Below are 10000 nucleotides of genomic sequence, written 5' to 3'. Positions count from 1 at the left end.
CAAAGTCCTCCTGGGGACCTGTGTTCCTCGGGCGGCGGCTGGCGGCCTGAGGTGTAGTTCTAAATGTTCCTTGTAATATTGCAATCGTAAGTGTGGTGTAATTCCCCGTCTGCGTTAGCCGCAGCGGCAGGGTGACAGGTGCTGTGGTGTTACGGTCTGGCTACTGTACCAGAATCAGTGAAGTACAAGTGTGATCATTGTGCAGGTGTGTTTTTCTATGGTGTCCCAAGTCGTGACGCTTGCCAGGAAAAGACCGGAGGAGAACTAAGTAAAATCGCGGTGCATAACCGAAGTCCCCAGAGGCCAAACCACAACTCCCACGAGACAGCGCCGCAGTGACCCCCCGCAAGGATCGGAGAAGCCAAGTCGAAGGAAGGAGGCGCCCGAGGAGGACCGCCGAAGATGTGAGCGACGGGGCAGATGCGCAGCGAGCAGGTGGACGAGTGCAAGTGCGGTGGACGAGAAATGGTGGTGTTGGCAGGGAAGCGGAGGTGCAGGTGTCCGTAAGGCAAACTGACCGCAAGTACACCTACCTAACTTTGAACTGCATTGTATCACTTCCACAGTAGAAATGTGTCTTGTAATGATAACTCCGTTTGAAATTCCCGGGGTCGGACTAGTTTGGAAAAACGTTATTGAAAAATGCCTCCGTTAAATAGACAATGTGCTTAGCAGGCGATAGCGTGAATTTCCTTTTTTATTGTTAATAAGGGGCGAGCTCTTTCCTGTAATTATCGCATTAATACTGACCAGATAATTTCATGAACTGTCATCAACGCGGGCCGGATAAATTTATAATCTTATCCATTATTAAACTAAGACTAAAAATTTTCCCTTTATTAGCATATGAAGGAATACACACACACTTATTATATATTTATATCGATCACCAAGTCATTACTCCCGGTAGTGGAGGGATTTACATATGCAAATTAAGTACATTCATGTACACACAGCGCGGAACTCGGTGGTCAGAGAGCAAAGTCAGGAAGGGAGATCGGGGTTTGGCGCCGTGGAGCGTGTGTGCGCGCGAGCTATTACTGTAGCCGCTTTTCCTGGCTTTGCGTGTGTCCCGGCGTGAAAATTATCGACGGGATTTTTGAGGTCGATTGTTATTGTTGCAGAGCATTGATTTCCTCCTTCCCCTTTCTCCTCCACCCCCTCGTTTTCCCCTTTTTTCTCTCTCTCGCTTCTCTCATTCTAACCCTGGCGGTGCGTATGTTGTGAAAGGACAGGAATACCCCGTAGGGCGACCGCATGTGACCGCTTGTGGCAGGAGAGTTGCCGACTGCCCAAACCTAACCGAAGCAACGGGATGAGAGAAGTTACCGTTTGTCTGAGCAGCTTCGAAGTATGGTAGTGCGGGGAAGAGGTTCGGCCAGGCGCGAATTCTTTTTGTCTCTCCGAAATGCTTCCTTTTGTGTTGACGGGTTGCATGTGGCTCTTGCTACAAAGAGAGGATTTGATGGTCTGTAAAATGCGCGGATATGTTGTTGAGTGGTTCGGTTGATATCCGAATCCTGGAGAGAGAGATACCGTTATTATCAGAAGGTTTATCAGTGGCCGAAAATAGCGAGAAATTGTGTTCTGCGGCGGCATTGTTGATGAAAAATGTTAGCAATGTATTCATAATATTAGTAGTTTTAATACTAGAAGTATTTAGGTTAAGAAGTATAATAGTGACATATTAATAGCGATTATAGTAACAGTGATAATAATAATAAATAAGTATAAGAATAATGATAATGATGATGATAATAACAATAATAAAAATAGTAGTAATAGTAATAATGATAATGATAATAATAATAATAATAATAATAATAATAGTAATGATAATAGTAATAATAATAATAGTAATAATGATAATAGTAATAATAATAATAGTAATAATAATAATAGTAATAATAATAATAGTAATAATAATAATAATAATAATAATAATAATAATAATAATAACAATGATAAAAATAATGATAATGATTATTATTACGACGTCAGTGTTAGACAGTAATAATGATTGGTAGAAATGAAAAAAAAACATTTCATTGATGATAGTGATGTTAGCAATCATGGTATTGTTGATTATAATAATTCTTCATAACAATGACGGTAATAATGTTAGTAATAATCAAAATTGTAATAATAACAGAAATAGTAATGGAAACAGTATAATAACAATATTGGTGATAATTCTACAAGTAATTTGAATTATAATTATTTAATGATCAGTGAAACTGTCAAAATATTCTGTATAATAATGTTCGCAGATAATACTAACAGTGTTTCTAATTGTGTAAATCCAATAGAGAACAAGATCATAACAAAACGCTAGTATTAACAAAACAATTTGTGAACGTATAATATTAGACTGTGATGACAATTATTTCTCTTATTTTAATTTTATTTCTGTAAAAGTAACAAAAGCGAAAAATTGAAAATTATTAATATAATAATAAAGAAATGTAGTGATATGATAGTAATAATATTAGTGACAGTAATAATAATATAATTTATGATAACAATAATAATGACAGAATTAATGACGACAGTGGTAAAAATAGAAATGATGTTGATGATAATAATGGTTATTATTAATTTTATTATTATTATTTTCATCATCAATATCGACAAAGTTGGACATTATTTACAGTGGTAGTAATGGTAATGGCATTATGGCTGTTGTTGGTGCCATATTATTGTTCAATCTGTAGCATTATAGCCATCATAATTCCTGTCATTGTTATTGTTATCACTGTCAGATTACCACCAATTTATTTTGAATTCATAGGCCTATATTATAGCGGCTATCGATACAGTTATTGAAATCTTATTATGTCTGTTATACTTATGGTAGAAATGGGAAAAACAATATTGATTGTTGTTCGAGTACTAACCGTGTGTTAACTTTATCGCTGTGTAATTAATATTCTATGTTTATGAGAATTGCTGTAAAAATGGGTACTTGGAAGTAGAGAGCGTGAGATATGACAGGTGTAAGGTTAGGAACATATCCGCTAGTTAGGCTTAAATCGAGTCATTTGTAAGCTATGTAAATTTCCTATTGTCATGTGAAATACCGGTACCGTACTTAATAGTATGTTTGTAAACATTCACCTTTGTTGTGTTCCTAATACGCAACCATCTATAAAAAATCATGGTTGGGGATTTTGTAACATTTTGTAACCCTTTTTTTCTTCGGTTTCACGTGTTGTCGTAAGTAAGCCGCTGGCACTGTAGTCCTAAACTAATCCTTGACATCTCTCTCTTGTTAAAAGTGTTTAGGCTCGTCATACGCGGTCTAACATCCCCTCCCCCATAGCCTTCACGGTAGGATGGTTAAGTTGTGTGTGTGACTCTTTGACTCTAGAGTGTTTATCTTTTTATTTGTGATCAAGGGAATGAATGACATGATGGAACCTATGATATTGGTGTGACTAGTAATTTACATTGCCTAGTTTTGCGCTCGTGGAAGTCTAGATTATAAAATTTCCTGAGTGACGCGGAACAAGTGACCCGCAGCGGAGAGAGAAGTAGTTCTAGAAATGTCTATCTGCAATGTTAACCGGGAATCATTTGAAGTTTGACACTGCCCGCTCGAAATGCGAAATGCTTCTGTTTCGCGACTCATTTTGCTGTTCCGCCTTTTGCAAATTGTGAGCGACTTTTGAAGGTGGTTGCAGCTTTCCGATCGTTATGAGCAGCGCGTGCGGGAACGGTAAATCCGACGCAGTGTTGATATATTTTCCGTGGTCGATATCCTTTTTTCTCGTTAAATCAAGTACTAGATACTTATGTAGAAGTTGCTGAATGGGGTTAGTAAATGTATATGTGTGCATGTAAATAAATATATGTGACTTTACATGTGTAGTATATATAGGCCTATATTGTAATGCTCTCTCACACGCGCACACGCACACACGCACGCGCGCGCGCGCGCTCACACACACACACACACACACACACACACACACACACACACACACACACACACACACACACACACACACACACACACACACACACACACACACACACACACACACAAGCACACAAGCACACACTTCTGTTGCTTCATTAAAACTTTGCATTATCTGTATTAGCTCTGTTAGTTTAACAGTGCATGTGATTATGATAAGATTGCGGCAATGATTTTGAAACGATTAGAATTTTTAATAATGGCGATCAACATCGACTGCGTTGATTTTAATAATAAAGCAGCAACATTAACAATACTACACCAGGAATAGCGGTGACAAATGTACGATAATTTGACAAATCGAAGTGAATGGGGTTAGTGATTATAATGATAGCGGCATTACTGACCGCCCCCTAGTTGTAAATGACAGTGATAACGCGTTTTTGTGAATACATTGATGATCAGGTGATTATATTGATGATAGCAGGGGATATACCAGATAATAATTACGCCGGTGATGATGATATTAACAATATAAGTCTATGCGTACTTTAATTTTAATTGTAATATTGTAGATACTTGTAATGAGTAGGATTATAATGCGGGTTGCGAGTAACATTGATGGCTTCATTGATTTTAGTAATTATTATGATCTATATATACCATTCTCTTTTGTGTACTAATTATGTTAAACGGCATACACTATATTCACACATTTTTTTATATTTTCAGCCAGAGAAAAAAGTACACAAAAAGGTACTGAAAAGCTAGATATTAAGGGAGATATCTTGATAATAAATATATATATATTTTTCCCCCCTTTTTTTAACTTCTGTTGTGGGATCAAAGTATTTTGGAATGCTGTTAGGAGGCAAGGTTCACCGTGTTGTGTCTGCGGTTGTTTTTGTTTCTTGTTTTATTCCATTTTTTTTGTTTGTTTGTTTCATTTCTTCATAGGTCTTGTCACAAGCACGAAATCCAAGGTCATGCATGCATTTAAGGCTAGGTGTGATCATTGCATATAATATATGTTTTTGTTGTTTTTGTGTAGTTTTCACGAGAGAAAATTGCGTTCAAGATTCCGCATTTTATTATTATTGTTATTAGTATTATGATAATTTTATTAATGTTGATTCAGTGTGTGTGTGTGTATGTATGTGTGTGTGCGTGCGTGCGTGCGTGCGTGCGTGCGTGCATGTGTCTGTTTGTGTATGTGTATGTGTATGTGTATGTATATATATATATATATATATATATATATATATATATATATATATATATGTATGTATGTATACCCATATATGTATATGTATGTGTGTGTGTGTATGTGTATGTGTATGTGTATGTATGCGTGCGTGCGTGTGTGCGCGTGTGCGTGCGTGCGTGTGTGCGCGTGCGCGTGCGTGCTTGCACATAAAATTCTTACTGCCATCATTATTATAATCAATCATCATCATCATCATTGTTGATACTATCGTTTTTTTTCAGTATTGTTGTTATCATTATATTTTTCATTGTTATTTTCATTATATTTTTTTCGTATTAATTTATTATTATTATTATTATTATTATCATTATTATTATTATTATTATTATTATTATTATTATTATTATTATTATTATTATTATTATTATTATTATTATTATTATTATTACAATATTATTATAATGATTTTATCATTATAATTATTTCATTATTATTACTACACTATTGATTATCATCATTATCAATCTTATAATTATGTTTATAATTATAATGATAATTAAAGTTGTGATTTTAGTGATAATCATCATAATTATTTTTATTAATATTATTATTATCATTATTACTGGTAGGTCATTATTATTATTTAATTTTAATCATCATTAAGTTATTATCGTTATTAAATTATTATTTTTATATTTATTTTTTATGTACTTTCAATATTATTTATATCATTATTAGTTGATGGAAATTATTTGTATTATTAGTATTAAAAAACATTATTATTATTTTTTTATTATTATTATTATTATTATTATTATTATTATTATTATTATTATTATTATTATTATTATTATTATTATTATTATTATTATTATTATTATTATTGTTATTGTTATGATTATTGTTATTGTTATTGTTATTATGATGATGATGATTATTATTATTATAATTGTAATTGTAATTATGATAATAATAATAATAATAATAATAATAATTATTATTATTATTATTATTATTATTATTACTTTATCATTACAGTTATTAACATTATTTTTATGATTGTTGTAATTCTTGTCATATAATAATAATTATTATTTTTTTAGTATTATAATTATTATTGTTATCACAGTTATTATTATTATTATTATTATTATTATTATTATTATTATTATTATTATTTTCATTGTTATTATAATTTGTGAGATTATAATCGTCATCTTTCTGGTTATTTTAATTATTATTAAAAGAATAGAATTTATAATAATAATAATATTATTATTATTAATAATAGTAGTAGTAGTAGTATAACTACTACAACTATTATTATTATTATTACTCTTAATCTTACCATTATTATGTCATAATTACTATCAATGCATTCATTATTATTGTCTCCACCACCACCACCACCACCATCACCAATACCACCACCACCACCAATTATTATTATTGTTCTTACCATCATCATCATTATCAGTATCATTATTTTCAAAATTATTATTGTATTTTTGCTAATATTTTTGTTATTATTATCTTTATCATTATTATCGTTATTATTATTATTATTATTATTATTATTATTATTATTATGATTATTATTATTATTATTATTAATATTATTATTATTATTATTATATGTTATTATTGTTATTCCTATTGTTATTATTATTATTATTATTATTATTAGTAGTAGTAGTATGGTAATAGTAATAATAATAATAAGAAGAAGAAGAAGAATTATTATTGCTATTATTTATTATTACTATTAATAAATGTTATCAATATTATTGCTATTGTTGCTATCGCTGTTATTCTTGTTGATCGTAGATTTATATCGGTTAATATTGTTGTCATGATAATATGGATAAGCTTAATAATAATGGGAATAGTAATAATAATTTTAATGATAATGATTGTAGTATCGATAATAATAGTGGTAGTAATAGTAATAGTAGGAATGATGATAATTTTATTGATAATTTAAATAATGATGAATATGGAAATAACAATTATAAAAAATGATAATGATAATAATGACGAAAATGATAGTAGTAATTTTAATGTTAATAATAGTAGTGAAAGTAATGATAATAGTAATGGTTAATGATGACGATAATGATGACTAATGATGACGATAATATTAATAGTAATGATAATATAATAGTAATAGTAAGAAAAAATGTTATTAGTAATAATGGTGATAGAAAATTAGTGAGAACATAAATGAGAGTAATGGTAATAATGACTTATTTTGATAATGAGAATAATGATATCAGTAATAGTAATAACAATGATCATAACAATAATAATGGTAGTAATAGTATTAGTAATAATAATTATAATAATTGTAGTAATAGTAATTTTTTTATAGTAGTAATACCAATAACAAAATCAGAAGGTAGTAGTAGTAACATCAGTAGTAATAGCATTGATAATAGGAAAAATAATGTAATTAGTAACATTAGAAATAATAATAGTAATAATGATAATGATGATGATAATGATAAAAACAGTGGTAAGGATAATTAAAAATAATAGTAATATTAGTAATTATGATAGAATACTAATGATAATAATAATAATAGAAATATTGTCACAAAAATATCGATAATAATAATATAAAAAAGTAAATATAAATGCAATTATTATTATTATTATTATTATTAATAGTAGTAGTAGTATGTAGTATCATATTACTCTCACTATCACCGTTATTGCAAGAACATTCACATTCCCTAAACTTTCTTATCTCGTATTTTAAACTTCACAACTTAAGAGCAATTTGAAATATAACATGAAATTACTTCCGGTATAAACAAACTACCGGCGATGTATGACACCACATCAGTGATGACCAGCGGCGAAATTCCTGTTCCCGGTAATGGTTGGTTGCTCGTGTTTCGAACCGGGCAAGTTGCTACTTCCGAAGCCACACTGAAACATTCAAAAGACGGAGAGGCAGGTGTACGAGTGCGGCAAACGCTGCGTGTGCGGGTAGAGCAACGCGGCGGGACCTGTCGGCGCTAACGTGGTCAGCGGGCGGCCGCTACCCGCGTCTACCTGGTGCCACTCCCGATCGCTGCACGGGCGCTTGTTCACGGGCTTGGAGCCTGTCGCGCTGAATTCCCATAGACTGGTATGTGCTGGCGGTGGCGGCGGCGGCGACACCTGCCCACGGCGCGACTGACGGGACGAGGGTAGTCGGACAAGGGTATTGACGTGGTGTTATTTATGAATCCGCTCGTTTCCCCATAAGTCGGCGGGAGAGTGAGGCCTGCGAGGGGCGCGTTGTTTTCGTTAGAGCGAATTCGAAGAGGGGGTTGATGGCTGCAATTCCGAAAGCAGTTCTTAATTTATGTTGGTGTGAATGTGATCGATGTCGGGATTTTTTTTTTTTTTTTGCAAATCACATCCTTTTCCAAATGAGTATTTTTAGCCTATCAAAAATTTGATGAAATTATCAAGAAATCAGTCGTGACGACAATACCTGTCACGTTGGCGCGGACGAGGAATTGGCATATGATTATAGTTTGTACAGCTGATTTATAATTATGTAAGAATATCTACCCCGCGCCCAGGACCGACGCGGCGGCCTCCGTAGCAGAGCGGATTTCCGAGGGCGCGAGGAGTCCAATTGTAGCCCTGACGAAGCCAAGAGAGCGACGTGTGCAGCAGGTGTCGAGATCGGGAGGATTGATGATGAATGGAGCCAAGATGATAATGCCGAGGTGACATATCCCGCGCCCGTCACGCCTTATCGTGCTTCAATGAGATAATGCGCGCAAACCACGTGACAGTTGACGACCGGCGCGGCGAGGAATGTGGAGCCGCGTCTTCCCGCAGCGCGCGGTCGCCTTCGTACCCTAGACGCTAGACAGGGGCGGCGGAGGGAGGGGAGGGGCGGGCCAGGGAATGCCGAATAAAAAAGGAAGGGGGTCACTGCATGGCCGAAGCGGCGGTTCGTGGTATGGCATACGCTAACGCCACGCCCAGCGGCACGAATGTAGCATTTTCAAGATCGGGTTTGATTTCGGATTTCATTGGAATTCGGGATGCCTGACCAGGGGCCATGTGGGCGGAGGGTGGACGCCAACGCCAAATTGGGTCCTCGCCTGCTGTTTTCTCCAATCCATACAGATGTGTATATATACAATGATCGAGTGTCCTCATTAGTGGCGAGACGCGACTCCTTGAAGCGATAATCGATCACGGATGTAAAAGAAAAAGATTTTAACAGAAATGACAAGAGGATCCTCGGAAGGCACCCGAGTTCGTAAACAGAGCGAGATCGTTCCCTTAATCACAAAATGGGCCCGGGATAATATGTATAATTTTCAGGGTACATTATGGGGAAGGGAAGGGGGAGGAGGGGGCGGTGTATTGCAAGGTGGGAGGGGAAGGGAAACGGAGGGGGGCGAGGGCACTCGAGCGGTTTTATCATGATTGAAATCCTATTTCAGGTGTGTATATATGACGGCAAGACGTTCTCTCCCAAGTGTAACGCACGTTCATTTTGCATATGTACCGAGGGAAACACAGGCCCGGGTGCCCGCCCTCCTCTTCGTGTAGTGTACATCTTGGATATGCAGCGTGTGTTTGTGTGTCTGTGTGTACCTCGATGTGTTCTCATATGTATATATATATATTTGTTTATTTATTTATTTATACACAGATATATTAACATATATAAAAATGTAAACATACATGTATATATATGTATTAGATAGATAGATAGATAGATAGATAGATATAGGTATATAGATATATATGTAAATATTATATATATATATATATATATATATATATATATATATATATATATATATATATATTATACTACACTACACGCACGCACACACACACACACACACACA

At 34.2% G+C, this 10000-nt stretch overlaps 1 protein-coding gene across 1 annotated transcript in view; it reads left to right on the top strand.

Moving 5' to 3' along the window:
- The window catches only part of LOC119580120 (protein pangolin, isoforms A/H/I/S-like), a 36251-nt gene that overhangs the window by 258 nt on the left and 25993 nt on the right, over positions 1 to 10000 (top strand). The gene's annotated exons all lie outside the window — the stretch shown is intronic.

Source organism: Penaeus monodon, chromosome 13, assembly GCF_015228065.2.
Source record: "Penaeus monodon isolate SGIC_2016 chromosome 13, NSTDA_Pmon_1, whole genome shotgun sequence".
In the NCBI taxonomy this organism is placed as follows: domain Eukaryota; kingdom Metazoa; phylum Arthropoda; class Malacostraca; order Decapoda; family Penaeidae; genus Penaeus; species Penaeus monodon.
The sequence above is the reverse complement of the archived record's forward strand: the minus strand, read 5'-3'. Positions and strand labels throughout refer to the sequence as shown.